Below are 19395 nucleotides of genomic sequence, written 5' to 3'. Positions count from 1 at the left end.
GGAATTTTCACTGCCTCATGGATATGCTGGCTGTTACTGGATTCTGGATACTGCCTGCTTTGCTTCACCAAGCTGCGTTCCTGTGCTTGGCTCCAGGCTGACCCTGGTTGCTCCGGGGAGCAGGAGGGAGGCCTGAGTCACTGCTTTGTTGCTGCAAGATGGAGATGAAATCGAACGTCCCCTTAAATTAGATGAGCATCCCTTTTGTTTCCAACAGGCAGCCTTGCAGGGGCATGGAAGTGCAACTTGACAGGCTTTTCTTTTTCTCCTAGGACTTCAAAACATTGTGTGAGTGCCTTTTTCCTTCATTGCGTGTGGTGCCGCAATCCGCTGTCATTGTTGTTGTCTTGGTTTCTTTGTGCGTACTGTGACCCTTCTCTCTGGCTGCCTGCAAGGTTTTCCATCGTCGTCGGTCTGGAGCCTTTGCGTGTGCTGTGTGTGCTTAGGGAGAGCTTCTGCCCTGTTCTCGTTCCTGGAGTTCACGGCGCTCTTGGGTCTCGTGTTTATGGCTTCATCAGATGTGGAGAATCCTTGGCCACTCTCCAGGGCCTGTCCTCACGGATGCTGTGCTGTGTGTGGCCCTTCTCATGGTTAGTGACTGACTTTTCTCTCTGGGCTTCATCTGCATTGCTTTCTCATGTTATAGCTTCACCTACACCAGCTTTCTCTTCTGCAGGCGAATCCACCGTGGCTTTCCCGTTCAGCGCACTGTCATCTCAGATACTGCACTTTTTATCTCAATAAGCTAAACTGTTTGCTTAATGCCTCTGGAAATCCTCTTAATTTTTGAATATACAGAATATGAGCATGATAACTGCTTTGACTTTCTTGTTTGCTAGTGTGAATACCTATGGAAGTTTTAGCAAGAGTTTGGCTAGCTGTGGATTATACTTCTCTGCTTCTTTGGGTACCTAGTAATTTTTATTGAATTATTATCACGTAAATCTTACTTGGTTGGATGCTGTAAATTTCAGTATTCCTAAATGTGTTCTTAACTCCATTCCGGAATGGACTTAAGCTGTCTAAAAATACTTTGATCCTTCGGGTCTTGTTTGTAATGTTTGTGAGGCGGAATCAGAGCCGCACTCAGTCTGTGTCCAGATTTTTCCTCCTCTGAGGAAGACCTTGTGTTACTCTGTTCCATGCTGTGGGGAGCTGGTGCCACAGGCTCTGAAGATTCTCACATTCCCAGCCAGGTTCACGCCAGCTCAGGTGTTTTCTACACCCTGTGCTGACACCACCGCCTTGTCTCAGGTCCTGGGCTCTGCCTCGCTCTTGGTCTCTCCAGGGCCCACCCCAAGCACTGCTGCATTCACAGCCTCCCTGGATTCTTCCCCTAGGTTTTTGGGGTCACCATGTTTTCTTGGTGAAGGTCTGGAAGCACCTACTGGGTTTGTGTCATCTGTTTTATTCTCATCAGGGACCACTGTCCTTTGTTGATTGAGAGTCACTGTCTCAAAGGATCTATTTCACAACTTTGTCTTTAATATATTTTCATTATGTCAGCTGGGCAGGTAGATCTGAATTCTGTAACTCATTGGCTGGAAGTAGAAACTACTATCAGAGTGAAGATAAGAAAAAGAATACTCGTTGCTCTTGCTCTTGATATTGGATTCAGGACAACAGCTCTTAGCTGGTCTGGCTTTTCTCTCTGACTGATTTCAAAGTCTTTCTTTGTCTTTGGTGTTCTTGACTTTCACTAAGATGTGTCTCTCTGTAAATTTCTCTGAATTTAATCATGTCTGTGTTTCACTGGGCTCTCATAGTATCATTGAAGATATATTTGGAGAAGTCTGGAAAAATGTGTGTACATTATCTCTGACTTTTCTTTTTGTTGCTGCTGTTGTTGTTCCTGTCATTTTCATTTTCATTCTTTCATTTTGGACCTCTGGTGAGGGCAGTGCCCTGTCCTTCGTGTTACAATTTGGATGATTTCCTCCCATCTTTCTGTCCCTCATCCCCGTCTGGTGATTGGCGCATCTACTAAATGTTTGTGTTAAATATTTATATTTTTATTTATTTTTAGTTTTCTCCCCTTTGATTCTTTTCAATGTCCTCTGTTTGTACTGTTAGTCCTCTGCTCACTACTTATGTTCTCAGTCTTTATTTTTGTTTAGATAAATAAATCAAACCAGCCCATTTTCTGCCCCGTCTCTGATTCCAGTATCCCATCTCAGGGTGCTGCTCTGGTTTCAGCTTGGGTCCCTCTGGATTCTCGAATGTTTGGTTTGTTTGCATTCATGTTTTATTCCTGAGAAAACTGTCATAGAGAGACCCTCAGGGGCTGAGTATGACATATGTCCCTTTAAAAGGAAGCATCTTTACTTCTACTGGGAATCTGGGAAACCTCTCCAATCTGGAGCCACCTTCATGCGAACCGCTGGCTTCCCAGCGTGTTAGGCCATATGGGTTATGTGAATCCTGGCAACAGGCTTGTGTCTGGACACGAGTTCCTAGGGCAGGCACCTTCCTTCCTCTTCTTGGTAGAGACAAACAGGTTGTCTTGTCATTTCCTTCTGTGTTGGGTCATTTTCAGGTGAAATTCATATGCTGAGATAAACAGTAATGCTGTAATAATAGTGTAGTAATAGTAATGAGCCCATAACAGTGGGGTAGTAGCAGTGGAGTGACAAGCAGTGGGGCAACTGTAATGAGAAACAGTAACAGGGTTATTAATAATGGAGTAACAGTGCCATCTGCCTCTGGTCCTCGACTTGGGAGGACCTGGGTCTTCTGCGCACCCCTGTGTGCTCTTTGCAATTGTGCAATGTTGCAGGAGCAGGATCAGCGCTTCTGAAGTGCACTTATTTTTCAGCCTCCGAGGATTCTTTCCTTTCTTTTCAGGTCAGTCCTACATTTACATGTATAAAAATATAGTTGTCAACAGTTTTTCATTTAAACAGTTGAGGTAAAATTTTAAGGTGTCCAGTTGGCTATCCTGTCAAAAATGAAAGCTTCTTATGTTTAGATATTTGAATTTTGAGGCAACTGATTTTTTAAAATCAACTCTGTGATGCTGTAAAGGGACTCAGGGAACTTTGGAGATGTACGTGTTTTAGGTTATTTTCAGTATCTCACAGCAGTCCTAGGTGCATAGAGGGAATTTCAAGCCATCGTATTCCATCTGCAGCCTTGGTCCAGGGTGGTGATGAAAACCTATGGGGCTTGAAGTCTTTCAGAGCAGGGGCAGGGTCAGCAGGTGAGAAGCCTTCAGGATGCCTGTCTTACTGTCTTTACCCAGCCCCGTGCTGATCCTGGAGGAACTCATGTCCTCAGCACAGGAGGACACCGGGCCCTGTGTTTGCTTCTGTGCAATGCCGATGCTGGGCATCGTAGCTGGCGAGCTCTGCTGCAGAGCTGCTCTGCCTGGTGAGCTTGTGCCAGTCCACTGGGGAGAGCTCTCCAGCTGTTCACTGCCCATCGGTGCCAGGAGTCTGCCACGCGCTTGCTGATCCGCCTGTTTTGCACACCCCTGGTTTCCCCAGCACACTCAACAGCAAGTCCGTGTGTTAGCAGAGGTGAAGGAGACTGATGCGCCAGTCACCTCCTCTTCGTGTGGCTCACAGGACACGCAGGAGATGCTGGACACAGCAGTCCCTGGTGCTTTTGCTTCTGAGCAGAGTACCTGCCTGCCTTTGAAGAAAACCAGTGATTCCTGTGCACGTCACAGGCACAGCAAGACACTTGCTGTGCAGCTGCGAGGCCTGGCTGCGCTGTCTTCCACATGTATCACAGCCATGGTTGGCGCCACGTACTCCCACGCTAAGCCCTGGGTGCAGCTGGGCCAGAGGTGCACATGCCCGGGTAACAGGGATGACACAGTGCTCTCCCTGGTGTTAGGGTCATCGGAGCACCCTGGCTTACAGCCTTCTCTGGAAACCATGTGAAGAACGCCAGCTCCTAGTTTATCTGGAATGTGAATAATCTTTACCTAGTTATCTCTTTAGGGGTTTGGAAATTTGCTTTTGGAAAGTAATCTTCCTTGTTTGAAATGAACGGCTATATCCATTTATAGTGTATACTGTTTTCATTTCCGATCATAAACAATCCACTTTTATTGTCTTCTGTTAGAGTGGTATGTTTTATTCATCACAGGTAATGCCTAAGTAATTATTTTATATTGCTTTTCAAGGAATTGTTCAAATCTAATTAACGTTAAAAACTAAAAATATTAAGTCGCTGCTGACTTCTGACAGAGGTTCCTTAAGGAGACGGATTTACAAGTCTTTCCTTCCTTCATCAAGCCCTGGAATTTTTAGCAGAGCCAGGGCCTCACTTCTGTGTAGTCCTAGCGGGTGTCTCAGCTGTGTCACCTGTGGCCTCGCCCATGCTTGATGTTTCTGTAGCTTAGACCCCACAGAGTGAGCCCCGCACTGTTTCTTCACTAGGAGTCACTGAGACACCTGTGTGTTTGTCACCTGCCGCGGCAGAGAAGGCTGAGGCCAGAGTGGGGTGGAGCATGGATCTGGCTCCCTCTGCGCCCATGGCCCATGCTGTCTCTGTTCTCTGTTCATCCACAGATGCCTTATTTCCTGCTTTGATGAATGACAAAGTGGGACTTGCTGTAAGGCGACACTGCCACATCCACCAGAGAGTGCACGTCCTTTTTACACTGCTTCCTGAACCCCGGGGTTGCTGTCACAACCAGCTGACCAGGAGCATTTTATTTTAATTTTTCTTTTTATTTAAAGAGAAAACAAAACAAAACAGTAAAAGGGTACAAGTAATACAGAATTTCAAAAAAATAAACAGTAAGAAATCACTAGTTAACAGATTACATATTGTCATCTTAGAAATAGTTGTTCAAGTTACAAAATTAAAGCATACAAAGTGGACATTCAAACAGGGAGACTGCAAACAGTTGTGTTCAATGATCCAACAAAAACTTAGTAATATGGTTTTCTATCTTACACACTTAAATATATATGCAGTTATATCCTTTAGAGCACTTTCTTTTCCTCTCTTTTTTACAATAACAATTACACATTTTGGGTTTTATTACTCCCACAGTTCTTACTACTTTTTTTTGAAGAGAATAAAACCAAATGTGACAAAGCAAAACGGAGTCAGTCAAAACAAAAGAGTGGACATAGTACATGATGTAAAAACAGAATACAAGGTGATCAACAGTGGTTACCATAATGCCTCTTGCTATCTTAAAAAGAGTTGCCTATATCATCAGCATAGTAAAGTTGAACAAAACAGTACAGAACAAAACCAGTAAGACCTAAACATTGGAGACCTTACAGGACTTTAAAAGAAGATAATAGTCAAACCAGAATGGGCATCATAGTGAATCTTATTGCCTTCAAAGTAGCTGCCTATACCCTCAAACTTGATACTATCAAACAAAACAGAATAGAGTAAAACTAGTTAATAAAAGATGGTGAGAGCAATACAGGGGTTCAAATCAGGTTAATAGGAAAACAAAAAAGTTACTATAATATATCCTGCTATTTTTAAATTTATTTTTCCCTTAATTAAAAAAATAAGAAAAAAATAATTTAAACAAAAGAGGAGATCGAGATAAAAGAGGACATAACAACATAACAACACAGGTCACAACAGAACAATTTAAGCAACATAGTTTCACCACCAGATAACCTGACATAATAGTAGTTACCATAGTCTCTTTCCTTGAAATATTTGAGTATACCTTCGTATACTATAGCATCAAACATATCAAGATAGTGTGAAACCATTCAAGAGAATGAAAGTATTACAGGGTATTTAGAACCAGCTAAAAGAAAATGAACAATGGTTTCTATATAGGAGCATTTTTAAAAGCATGAGTTGCTGTGGCTTAGTTCATTGCTTCCCTGGGCTGCCACAAGCCAGGCAAAGGCTTTGAGAATGCACAGGCTGATGCAGCCAGATGCCGGGGAAGGAGAGCAGCAGAAGGTCACCAGGGGTGGCCTAAGCGGCGAGGACAGACCAGAGCAGAGGTGGCCCTGGAGGTTAAGTGCTTGGAGGAAGCTCCCCAAAGCTGGGAGAGGAGATGCCATTGAAATGAGAGAGCTGAGGGGATCTTAATTCCATGGAGATCCAGGGTGGCTCTTTAATTCAGAGCTGTGTGAGAACTGCTCTGGCATGGGACACAGCACCACAAGACAGTGAAGGGGGTGATACACAGTGGGGGTGACGTGGAAGAGCCCTGATAATCCTGAAATCCCAGCCACAGGAGGGAACTGTGACCTCACCCCTGGGTGCCAGGATAGGGGCAAGGTGAAGACTGCCGTGCACTCAACTGCCTGAAGACCACCCTCTGAGAGGTCCAGACGCAAGTGAGCAGGCGTCCTTGATCTCCCAAGGCCTTGGGAATAGATGCCCTGAGAGGCATTAAGCCCCAGGAGGTGGCCATGGTCACTCAGTTCAGCACTTCCTGCCATGCAGGGATTGTGAGGAGCAGTGTTCAGCTATGTGCCCTCTCCTGGTCAGTGGTGTGATCTGCCAGTAGATTCGTTCCTCTTCATAAACTAAATATTCCTTGCGTTCTGGATGACCATGAGCTGGAATTGTCTGCTTTCGGAGCCGGCACTGTGGAGAAGCCAAAGCCCACTAAGACCAGCTCCCAGCAAGTTCAGGAAGTGGCCGCTGTGCAGGGCTGTGCAGAGGTCGGAGGCTCTGAGGCAGGGGCTGAGGCCTAGGCGGCTGCCTTCTCAGGGCTGGGCCTGCTGTGCTGCTGGTGGGAGGCTGAGCTCTGCAGCCTGCGGTTCTTGTCTGCAGGGCATAACATGGCTTGTCTGCACTTTATTGTTCTTATCTCTCGTAAACATGTGGTCAACGAGGCCGAGTTTCCGAAAGTCTGCCCAGTAGAGATGGTATCTGACTGTTTCCTTCCTGCATTTGCGCAGAACTCCAGCGCCAGGCCTTTTAGGCTTGGCAAAACCTGCTCAGGGCCTTTAAATCCCCAGCCCAGGAGAATTAGCTGGGCTCAAGGCAGACAGGAAAAGGCCTAGTGGGCAGGGCTTGGCCAGTGAGCTCTGCAGCCAGGCTGCTTCTGCCTGGTTGCTTAGGAAGAGGTTTCTGAATCTTTTCTTTCTTTCTTTCTTTCTTTCTTTCTTTCTTTCTTTCTTTCTTTCTTTCTTTTTCTTTCTTTCTTTCTTTCTTTTTCTTTCTTTCTTTCTTTCTTTTTCTTTCTTTCTTTCTTTCTCTTTCTTTCTTTCTTTCTTTCTTTCTTTCTTTCTTTCTTTCTTTCTTTCTTCCTTTCTTTCTTTCTTCCCTTCCCTTCTGCTTTCCCTTCCTTCCTTCCCTCTTCCTTCCTGTCTGTGTCTGTCTGTCTCTTTCTCTTTGATTCTTCTTTCTGTCTCTTGATCCTTCCTTCCCTTCTTTTTTTCTCTTTGTTTCCAAGAATGTAAAAAAGTGATCTGCAGCAGACATTCCAAAGCAAGCTCCACCTTTATAAATCCCTGAAGGTTTATGAGCTGTAAAGTTTGCATCACTTTAAATAAAAAAGAGTACATTGAGATGCTGCAGTTTCAAAACTGAGCCAAAGTTCTCTGAGCACAGCCAGGCCAGGCGGACGGAGGTGAGACTGGGGCTTGGGAAGGTGCCTCCCTTTGCTCCAGAGACTGCCTGAGAGAGCCGCTGCCAGCTGTGTGGCGTGCAGAGCCCCTGTTTCTCTGGCTCTGAGGAGGAAGTGGAGACTGGTTCAGTATAGAGACAGGAGATTGCAGCCAGTGAAGTGTGCAGGTCAGGGGACACCAGTACAGACGACCTGCTGCCAAAGCTGTCCTTGGCAGTTCCAGGGAAGGTGGGGTTTGAGAGCAGGAGTCCCCTCTGAGTCAGCCTGCGGGGTAGGTATGGGCCCCATTCACTGGGACCGCATCCAACCTGCTTCTACACTGTGGCCTGGAGCATTAACAGAAAGCCAGCACCCAGCAGGGCAGCAGGCTGCTGCCAGCCACAGGCTGTGTCCACAAGGGGACGCTGCACAGTGGCCACATTTCCTGAGAGTCCCCACTACACGGGTCCCTGGAAGATGTCAGACAATCCTGATTCTCGTAGGAACAGCTGCAGTGGCCCTGGGTGAGGCCCAAGCCCGACAGATGACTACAGCACAGCTGGGGTTGGGGAGGGGCGAGCCTGGCTCTCCACGGTGTGGAGAGCAGTGTGACCACGGCCATGGCAGTTACTCTCGTCACTTCCTTCCTACATCTACAGAGCAGGTATACTGACATTACTGAGGGACACGAGGATTGTGTGGAAGAGTGTTCATGAGGCCTTAGACTAGTGCCAGCCACGTGCTAAATGCCACGTGGTCAACTTCCCGTGGTGCCGTGGTCACTCAAGCATTCTGTGTTATGGACCCACCCTGTGACTGTTTATTGAATGAAAAAAAGTGAAAGAAAGGGAGGAGTTCTGGAAGAAGACAGCTTTCTGCTCCTTCAGAAGGTGCCAGAACAGTTAAAGGGGGAGGTTGGAGTCAACCCTGCCCGGGTGCTAAAAGTGAAGGGCTGGAACCCTTCCAGTAGACGGAGGAGCTCTCCACCATGCCCAGTGGGCCTGACACACATGCACACACACATCCGTGCACCCACACAGGCGCACCTCAAGTTCCCTAGCCAGCTGCTCCTTCAGCCCTGCACCCTTGTCCCTGTGAGGTTGCATCTGACAACCCTGCTGCCCCTCTCCAGTGTGAGGTCCACTGAGCCACATGTGCTGTGGAAGGCTCCAGGGTTACTGGACTAAATTCAGCAGTGGAGGCTGGAGTCCTCAGAACTGGCTCCTCCCCTCTACACTGCCCTGTGTTCCCTGAATGCAGGCATCTTATTTCCAGTACACCGAGAGGCAGAGAGCAGGAAGTAGAATAAATGGAGCCTGCTCTAGGGATCAGAGCTCAGAAAACTCTGGGAGGTGTGGACTTCTTGGGTCAGCCTCGACCTAAGCCATAGGAGGTGGAAATGGGGGTGTGATCTTTAGGAAAGAAAGCCCTTACCCCTGAAAATGCTGTCATCTATCTATCTATCTATCTATCTATCTATCTATCTATCTATCTGTCTATCTATGTTGGTTACTTTTCTCTTGTTGCTGAGACAAAATACTCGATGCCCAAAACTAAGGAAGGAAAGGTTTATTTAGCTCAGTTTGTGGAGGTTTCAGTCCATACTCCGCTGGCACCAAGGCAGAATGGTGTCACAGGAACAAATATCATAGAAGCAAAAATAGCAAAAGCAGCAAGAGTAAAGAGGAAAGAGCACAGAGAGAAGACTCTCTCTGTCCCTTATATCACATGTAGGTTACCCACCCTAGGGTGGATGTAGCACTCTCACCCATGATTCCAGCATTGGACTGTGATTAATCACAAATTCTAGAAACTTGTCCATGAATGCTCGTGGCTTTGAGGGGACATCCAGACACATAACATTCTGCTCCTGTCCCTAAACACTCATGCACATCCTTTATGCAAAAGACATTTAGTCCTTCTCCAATAGTGGCCAGAGTCCTAACAGTTTCAGCAAAAGTCCGAATCCTAGGTCTCCTCTGAGATCTAAGGCAAACTCATAGCTGTGAGTACCTATGCAAATACCTGACACTCAACATGAAGGAAGAAATGGTTTATTTAGCTCACAGCTTGTGGAGGTTTCAATCCATGATCAGCTGGCTCCAAGGCAGAGAGGCACATGGCAGAAGGCAACCATTCATGGCAGCAGAAAATAGCACAAGCAACAGGAGCAAAGAGGGAGGAGCTCAGAGAGGAAACACTCTGTCCCTTATATTGTATATAGGCTACCCGCCCTACTGTTGTAGCACTCACCCGTAATCCCAGCATTGGACCATGAATCAATCACAGACTCTAGGAGCCTGCTCTCATGACTGCATGAGGCTCTGGGGGAACCTACAGACACAAACCATAACACTGTCTATCATCTATCACTATCAATTATCTATTACCTGTTTATCTACTAATATCAATCATCTACCTATTACCTATTATCTATCTATGTATTTCTCATCTGTCATCTGTATGTGTGTGTTTTTAAATCAGGTGTGTGCCCTACCCTAATTCAAGTACTATTGCTGTTGATGGGTTCGAGTCTGCAACCCAGAGCTTTGGTGCCAAGCCTCAGCCCACAACTGGGCATCCCTACATGCAGTGCCCAGGCCAGCGGCTGTGGGTAGGAGCATCTGAAGATGCAGCTTGGTTGTCACAGTAGTGATGTCAACCCCTCTCCTATGGAGCCTGGCAGCCCAAGTACAGTCTCACATCAGAGCTTGGGCTGAGCAGCGTCTAGATACAGGCAGACACTGCCTGTGCCACCTCCCCACTCAGGAGTGGTACTGGCCAGGGCACCCAGGATCCAGCATCTTGATAGGCCCCTGTGTGTGACTGGTGCAGGCCTCCCAGTTCCTATGGTCTCCATGTGAAAAATGGCAACATGCTATGCTTCTGCTTTCACACAAGCAGCTTGGAGCATGGCAAGAGGTATATTTTCTTTCTAAATATTCTTTTTTTTTTTCTTGTATGTTATTTTTGAGATAGGCCTTACTATGTTGCTCAGGGTGACCTTAAATTCCTAGGATCCAGAGAGTCTCCTGCTTCAGGCTCCCAATTAGCTGGCCTACTGGCAACCAGCTGAGCAGAGTGTGTCCGTCATCTTGCCCTGTCTCCAGTCATGTCAGTGAGGTGCTGGGAGAAGAGAACACTCCTCTGCAGGGCATCCATGTGCTGCGCTCTCCCGCAGGGGCAGTGGGCATTGAGTCTAAATGCTGCCTTTTGTCCACCCAGAAAGATGCTGCTCAGAGCTCACAGGCCAGGCGAATTCAGGTAGTCCTGGTCCTCCGGTCTGCATTCATTGTATCTCCATCATTGTCCTTTGCCTAGGAGGGTACTGGGGGACAGATGCGTAACCTAGCAGAAGATGGACGTCTGTGTTCTGACCATGGTGGGTCACCTCCCTGCTGTGCTCTGTCCCTCCTGTGGGCCCAGACTGCCAGCCTTGTCTGGGCTGGTTTCAATGGCCTGACTGAGTGAGCACAGAGCACAGAACTCTTGTGTCTGCTAAGTCATCAGAAACCTCCCCCCTCATGCCCTGTGAGTTACATGTAGGACAAACATGCACCTCCAGTGTCCCCAGGCCTCTGGTGGCCGTAGACTCCGAGCTCAGAGCCAAGATGTTGGACCTGAGCCCCAGCCCCGAGTGTGCCCACCAAGCTCCATCTGCTGCAGAGGACACTGGCCCTGCAGCCTGGCTCTTTCAGACTGGGGATGTGGGCAGCAGTCTGTGGCTGCAGCAGGGTGGACAGCTGGTCATCCACCCAAGACCTGGCAAAAAGAGATTCAGACGTTAGGGGCCCAGGCAGCCACTGGACCATGTGGGGTGGCTTTGGGCAACAAGGGACACCCTAGAACTCAGACTTGAGATTTCAGGGGGCCAAGGCCTTGAGTGTGACACACACACATGCACGAAGAGGAAGCACAGAAGGTGAATGTTGCTCGCAGCACCCGGCCCCATTCTGTAGAACCCTCGACTTTGGGCTCATCTTCTAAGCCCCTCTCCTTCCGCCTGCTGCCCCAATGAGTTTTGCTCGTGCCCCACCCCAGCCACCTCTCACAGGGATCCACACTCAAAGGATTTTTACGGAGTACACCAAGTGACTGTCTTGCCTTTCCCATTCCCTGAGGGGTGTTAAATTACTAGCATTATTTTCAGAACTTTTAGAGTTATTTTTACTGACAGATCACAGTGCATCTCTCCAGGATAATCTATGGCATTTTCAGGCATTTGTCTGCTGTAGACAAGTTACCTGCACCTCCAGGGCTTGTTAGTCCTCCATAGTGAGACACTCGGAAAGCCCCTAGCTGCTTCACGGTGCGCAGTGCAGTGTTGTTAACTGCAGTACCAGAACTGCCATCTCCTGGCTTGACTTTGTGCTCTATAAGGGTCTCTCCCAGCCCACCTGCCTCTCCTTCCCTACCTCAGGGAGCCCTTTCTGCTCTCTGCACCCACGGGGTCAGCATTTTCGATTCCTTGTAGGACTGGACCCAGGCAGTGCTTGTCCTTCTGCACGTGGCTTGTCTCACTTCACGTGCTGGTCTCAATCTCCATCCATACACAATGCCGCAGAGAATGAACTCCATCCTCCCTAGGGCTGAGTATATAATAAACTGCAGTGTGCATGGGCCCTGCAGGTTATCCCATCCCTTAATCCACAGGAGGACAACGCGGTGACACAGGAACGCAGTGCCCCTCACAGTCTAATCCCAGTCTTCCTGTCCTTAAAAGCAGAGCTGATGGTAGGCAGCTAAGGAATCGTCTGCCGTGTTCTCGGGAGTGAGGCACTGCTGAGCCGAGGTGTCTAAACGTGTGTCAGGTGCAAGATGGGCGCTCCCACACACATTTAGTAATCAGTGACTATTTCATTGTTGCATACTTTTATCAGTTACATTGAGAATGACCTGGCCCCGTGTGATAAACAAACATGGGCCTTTTGTCTGAATTTTATATTATATTCATCTTTTTATCTTAAGGGGAAATAGAACTAAGTGGCTACTGCATGTTGAAACATGCTTTGTGAGTTTCTCTTAGCCCTGAAATTTCACACTGTCTATGCATCTGCCGTGATTCTCTGTTTAATTTCTAGCATTGGAATTAGGCCCCCAATTCTAGCAGGGTGGGCCATGGTCCCAGGTCAGGCCACACAGGAGGGCACAGGGGTCGGGTCCTGCCCTGGCCAGGTGACCTGCGGTACCAGTGCTGCCCAGCACTTTGTAATTGCCAGCGAATAAGAACACTGAAATCATTTCTTCCTCTTTTTCTGTTTTCATTGGGTGAGTGTGGTTGTTTCTCAGGTATCTCGTTGGTCCCCAACTCCTGGCTCAGCTGTATCCTGGGGAGAGAGGGGAGCGAGCCCCAGATCTTGCTCTCCTGCATGTTCATTGGGCAGCCTCATAGGCACCTGTCAGACACTTTCATGGGTGAAGTAAGTTCTTTCAGAAGGATACCAGGCTAAAATAGTTCAGTTTTTATGGACAAGATCCTAATGGGGCTTTATGTGCTTCCCGTAAGAAGATTTTTGGGGCAAACATTCTGGAAAACACAGATCTCAACATGGGTGATCGAAATCATGATATGTGATGTGCCAGAGTAAAAGAGAAGCCTTGGGGAAGTGTATTTCTGTGCATTTAAGTGCCCACTTTTGTTTAAATGTGTGTGCGTGCGTGTGTTGGGGCACAGGTTGTAATCACTTGGCGTGACGAGCCCCTGTGGGTTCTGCACGGTCTCCTGGCCGACACCACCTCAGAGCCCAGACTCCTGCAACTTTATCTTACTCATCTCTGCAGTGGTGAAGTTGGAGCCCGGGACTCAGGCCTGCTGGGCAAGTGCTCACCACTGAGCCACACTGCCACGTCCCCTGCCACTTGTCTGATCCCTGTCACCACTTCCCAGAAGGCAGGTGCACAGGCCACCTGCAGCCCAAACTGGCCCCGCTATGAAGCTGACTCCTCGCTCTTAAATCTCCTCCCGCCTCCCTTTTACACTTTCTTCTTAAGAAAATGAAACAAAATCCTGACTCCTTTCTCCTAACTTGCCCTTTAAATGTTGAGCGGTTTTCCTCCAGATACTATTGTTAACCATCCTGTGCTCAAAAATTTAAGCACTCGTGCTGAAGGAGCGGCCTAAGGAGCAGAAGACTTGGAGTCACGGAAACCGTGGGCTTGAGCTGCAGTGGCGCATTCAGGCCATGCCCGCTGATTGCACGAAGGCCAGAGATTTCAGTCTGCTTCTTGCTTTTTATCACAAATCAAATTTTACTGTCACACACAATGCAATGTGTTTCACAGTGTGTGTAAATATGCTGTAATTCTCACACATTCGGGCTCTTTCCAGAGCGCGTGCTGGGAGCTGCCAGGAAGTGTGAGCTCTCAGGCATCCCTCTAACTTCCTCCCGCTGAGTCTGCTGTCTCTGAAAGCAGTGGCCACTCATCCCCGCCGTCCAGCCCCTTCCACCTCCTCTCACTCTCTCTCTCCTCCCCTCATCACCCACCTGCACTCAAGAGTCGAGTTAATGTGGGGGACCCTTGATAGGAGGTGGTCAGGGAAGGTGGGTGAGGAGAAGCTGTCCCCTGAAGGAAGTGTCTCTGTGGAGAGGCACTGCGCACCCAGCTTCTGCTCCCCGTGGACCTGCGCGTCCGCGTAGCTGGGGTCTGGGCAGGATTCACACTAGGATGAGCCCTGGTTTCTGTGTATGAGGATAGTTGTGGGTGTCTTGATTTGTATGTGTATGCACATTTGTGCAAAAATGGAATATTGTTTAATATTTTCATGTTTTGTAGTGATCTAGGTTATTTTGCAAAGGACGAAAACCAAAAACTGCTCATTATGGGAAGCAGACTGTTAAACGTCCAAGCTGAAAAAAAAAATGAATTCAGACCCGTTATCTTTTATGATGTGGTTACCTGCCCTTAGACATGATGATGAAAATTAAGACATGTTGTGGTCAGTACTAACAGAGTATGAACTTACTGACCATTGTCATGTACCTGCAGGGGTGGTATGTGGACATCAGTGACCTGTCCGGATAAGGTGGCCAGTATAGAATAAGAGTGTCGGCCAAGAGGGAAAATGGCACTTCACAAAACGATGTCATTTGATATGAGAGCTGTTACTTAAGGGATATTAAGAATGGCAGTTTTTCCCTATCTATATCTCTTACTCTGAATCATCAATAACAAATCTCACCAGGGAAACAGAACTTGGGAAATTTTGCGGATATCACCATTTACCCCAACATGCTGAAACTGCTCACTGGATGAGGATTGCACTACTTGTGTAAATGTCATTGTTTAAATTACCTACTCCCAGGATCAAGGGCATTTCACTCAAATTCAACACAAGCTCACCTTCGTATTTGCAAAGCGAATTGTTACTGTTTTCTCCTAAAAATTCACATTGTATGCAATGTGTGGTGCAGGTGAAGCTTCTGGCAGCACAGTTATACATGGGATAATTTCCTACCTGACAGTCTCATTACCCATTTCTGTCCCAGATCACCTGGCAGTCCCTGTGATATATTAAAATACAAGTGCTGACGGCAGAATACTGTGTGGTGAATGTTAGAATTAAAAACACTGATTACCGTAAAAGCCACATGGCCACGTATATCCTCAGAATGCTCCCCTCCCTGCAGACACATTTATCCCGCTGTTTCTGCCACTTTCTGAAGCAGGCCTGGAAGGCACATTTCATTAGTGTCTTTGGAAGAGTGACCAAGGACATGGTGAAGGCCGCTGCCAAATGCCACCCCAGGCCAGGTGGGCTGTTGAAACACTGTGCTGCATCCTCATCCGCCGCATGTACCGATCTGGCATGTGACCTCTGGTCCTTTCCCAAAGTCAAGGGACTATGAAGAGCAAAGGTGTTGAATCAATTCAGGACATCGAGGCACCCTGGACCGTGCAACTAAAGACCCTCAGGAAAGAGGACTCCAGCTGCTTCAGAAAGTGGCAGAGATGATGGGATAAATGTATTCGGAGCTGGGGAAATGTTGAGAAGGGAATGAGTGGTGGTGATGTGTCTTTTATGATAATAATTTTGAAAATTTAAACACATGCTGTATTTTTATCACACCTCATACTTCTATTTTTATAGGAATATGTTGGGAAAAAACAACTACTTTTGTGAGTTATTAGTCATTTTCTGCTGATTATTTTAAAAAAGCAGAGCCACAGGTCCCAATCCAACTGTCACTGGGGCCACGATGTCTCTGGTGGAAAGCTGCTGGGCTACTGAATTTGATGACTGCAGGGACCACCAGTTCCGGCAGTGCATGAGGAAACCTGGAAGAAAAGTCAGGTGACTTTTTTGGTAGTTGGAATTGGTGCTAAAGGGATTGAACACGTGGTAGATAAAACTAATCAGCAGGAAACGTGATTGTGAGTGACGAGCTACAACACAGAGACTTCAGTTTTTGATGATCACATTTATGAAAAAGTAGAATTACAACCTGGAAAGCACCTGTTGAGGCCCCTTCATGTGACGCGAAGGGAAGAGAAAGACCCGAGAGCAGCCTGGGGGCACAGAGGACCAGAGGCAGAGCTGTTACAGGAATTTGCATGTCTGACTCCCAAAACAAGCAGAGCCTGGGGGTTAGCACCACTACTTAAGAAAAATTAGCAGAAATAGAAACAGTCACCTCTGTCCTGCCACACACACAGAGATTTGTGCAGGACCTCTGCTCCATGCCTGTTGGCACAGGCGGCTCCTGCTGTGCGCCCCAGTGTCATCCGTGCTGCCAGCACCCCCACTGATTCTGAAGAGAAGGCCAGGGGAGAAAATTCTGGTTAGAGTTAACTGTGTTCTTGTCCTTCCTTCCAAGCTCTGTCATCTCACACTGCAGGTCTCAGTTCCATCAGTCTGCTACTGGGACTGATTTAAAAGTAGAGAATTGTTGTTTCTAAGTACTTCACCCAAGATCGAGGAGGGACAGTCTCCTTTGAAGGTACTCACTTCCTTAGGCTTAGGCTTGCACTTTCATTGTTATGGTTATTGCTGTTGTTTGCTATTTCTGGAGAAATGCAGCAAATTTTAGGTGTCTCGTTATTGTACTGTTGTCCCTCTCCTGCGGGCCACATCCAGGACCCTGGGGGACGCTGGCACCCCAGGGTGGTAGACACCCTGGGTGTACTAGGGTTGTTCCTACTCGGACCAACCTGTGACAAAGCTTAGTTTACCTATTAGGCACAGTAAGATTAAATCATGATAACATAGGACAATTATAAAAACAGAAAGTGACTTAAGACATACAAATCCTTACTTCTGAAATTTTCCATTTTATATTTTTAGACTGTGCTTGACCATCAGTGGCTGAAGCTGCAGACAGTGAAGCCACTGTGAATCTCACTGGGAAAGCATTTGTCCAGGGAGCCAGCCAGGTCCTTTAGTCTTCTTAATATTTTCTCCATGTTGACCACATTGGCAAGGGAGAATGATATCCCCTTACCATGTAGAGCATGCTTAATGGCTTTAAAAGAATTCCCCAGCAGCTAAGTAATGAACTGCCAGAAACCCACTGGGTTCCAAGGCTCTGGACACATCTGTTCGTTTATCGTGTGTTTCATGGTCTTCGTGCCTAAGCGCTCACAAAAGACTGTGAAAATCTAAGCCTCCAGGGCCTTTGAGGGTCCGGGGCGGGGACTGCATTTTAATATCCAGCCTCACTGCTCGCGTGTGAGGGTGGCTAGGAAAGCCCCAACAGCAGGAAACGATGAGCGTGAGGTGCTGAAATTACTGATGAAGTCTGTTTCTGGTGGATGGAAAACAGGTAGCAGTGGGGGGTCACCCCAGAGACCCCCAGTCCATCCTGCATTGGAAATTCCTCCGCTCAGAAATGGAAGATGGGCCTGTTTTACTCCGTGTCCATGGCCACAAGTCCAGTAGTTCAGTGTCCCAAATTGGTTCTTTTTAAAATTTTACCCTCAATAGCAAATCACATCTATTAAGAAAAAGGATAAGTCTTTTAGAATTTGGGGAGTATACTGAGATCTGGAAAAACAGTAGAACTACAGAAAACCTCAAGAGATGCTCTGTTTCTTCCCGGGAGTCCAGAATCCGAGAGGATGTTTGGCGAGCTGCTCTGCCTGGCTACCCCCTCCTACCTAACCTTTGGCAGAGGCCTGACCTTCGGCAGAGGACTAGGGCCCTTCCAGCATGGACTGGGTGTGGCCTGGAACCTGAGAAGCTCTGTGTTTGCACCTGGTCACTGTTAACTGCTGGGACTTCAGAGGCAAGATAATTGTCTTGGAGACTCCTGGAGCCAGGGTTCTTCCTGGCCTCCGTGAGACCAAGGCCAGGAGATGCCCTGCGGAGCTGCTTCCCTGGGCCAGGGCCAGCATGCCTGGGAGATGGCGCAGTCTGTCTTGATTCCTGCTCAGCACAGATGCTGGAATGCAGCCGGTCAGAGAGAAGTCAGCAAAAAACTAGGCCTGGCTCTGCTTTAATCTTGTGTGTGTGATTCATATGTGCACTTTTGTTCTTTCTTCCCAATAAAATTATTTAAGACACTGCATCCTGACCTTCCAGTAGAGCTTCAAACATCAGGGCAAAACACCACCTTTAGTCGATCTCTGGGCAGGCTCGGGCTCTCTCGAGGCTAGCTCAGGGTCCAGGGTTGCCTCCTCTGCTATGATGGGGAGGCTGAAAGCCCCTAAAGATAAAGCCTTGCACAGAATTCAAAAGCAAGAAATATAAGCATGATCCAGTTTGTTGTGCCCAAGGAAAGAAACAGAGCTGCCTCTGCAGATTTGTGCTGCCACTACCAGCTGGCTGACCTGTCTTTTACAGAGAGGCAGCAGTGAGCCGTGAAACTGAAGTGGACAGCAGCTTGGGCACAGCACAGCTGGTGACTTCAGGGCAAGTGGGAAATTGTTTGTAGTTGTTACACAGGGAGGGTGTAAAACTGTGGATTAGCTCAAACACTGAACTCCTGCAAATGCAGAGATTTTATGAAAATGCTTTTTGATAAAAATGAGCACATTTCTCTATGTCAAGTACCGAGAAAATTATTATATATCTATCATGTGGAGAAGAAATATTATACGGATAAAGTGAGGGCTGGAGATGATGAACCTTTCGGAGATGAACACCCAAACTGCAACCCAAACCCTACTTATTTATCACAAAGCGCCAGCACTGCAATTAAACCTGAATACAGAGGTTTTAGTTTAGAAAAAAACAACTCATACTTCAACATTTTAAGTCTTGAAAGAGAAACATAATAACGTGCATGCCATGGGTTCACCACCACTGACATAGGCAATCTTTTTATACCCACCTGTGATATCACATTCTCCTGTGATATGGGTATATTACTTGTGTGACTTAAAATAGCATTCTTATGTTCTTCTGATTAAAAATAACTTAAATTTTTACAAAAAGATACATTAACCCTATGCTCCAACATTGGTAAGAGAGCATGATGCTGCATGAGTTGGCACTTCAGAGGGTCCCCTGGATGTCAGTGTACTGACTGCTGGGATCCCAGACCTATCATGTGCTATTTCATTGTTTTTAACACAAGAGTTTTACAGGTCTGATTAGAGCCTTCGATATTTAGGGCATGATTGTATGCAAGCTTTTCATTCACTCTAACCTCATTTGGTTACATTTACTTGGGTTCCATTTGTGGAATCTAGAAAAGCTTATGCTATGAAAGGAGACAGCAGGATGGTGGGCACCAGAGTGGGAACAGTGGGCAGGAGGGTGATCCCTGGGCATCAGATGGCTGTTTTATAGAAGAAATGGATTCTGATCACGTGCTGCATGGTAGCATGGCTGTACTGATGTACCTCAAAATAACTAGAAGTGAGGACTTGTTTTCACTGCAGGGAATGAGGAATGTTTGCACTGATGAATGTACTAGTTAATCATGACACAGTGTCTCTGTAAGACACAG

At 47.2% G+C, this 19395-nt stretch overlaps 1 protein-coding gene across 4 annotated transcripts in view; it reads left to right on the top strand.

The window, feature by feature from the left end:
* Window positions 1–19395, top strand: part of Piezo2 (piezo type mechanosensitive ion channel component 2) — a 286025-nt gene that overhangs the window by 109706 nt on the left and 156924 nt on the right. The gene's annotated exons all lie outside the window — the stretch shown is intronic.

This window comes from Cavia porcellus, unplaced genomic scaffold (genome assembly GCF_034190915.1).
Source record: "Cavia porcellus strain 051 isolate PalLab524CR breed Dunkin Hartley unplaced genomic scaffold, mCavPor4.1 scaffold_20, whole genome shotgun sequence".
Lineage (NCBI taxonomy): Eukaryota > Metazoa > Chordata > Mammalia > Rodentia > Caviidae > Cavia > Cavia porcellus.
This window is presented reverse-complemented; position numbering and strand designations above follow the sequence as displayed.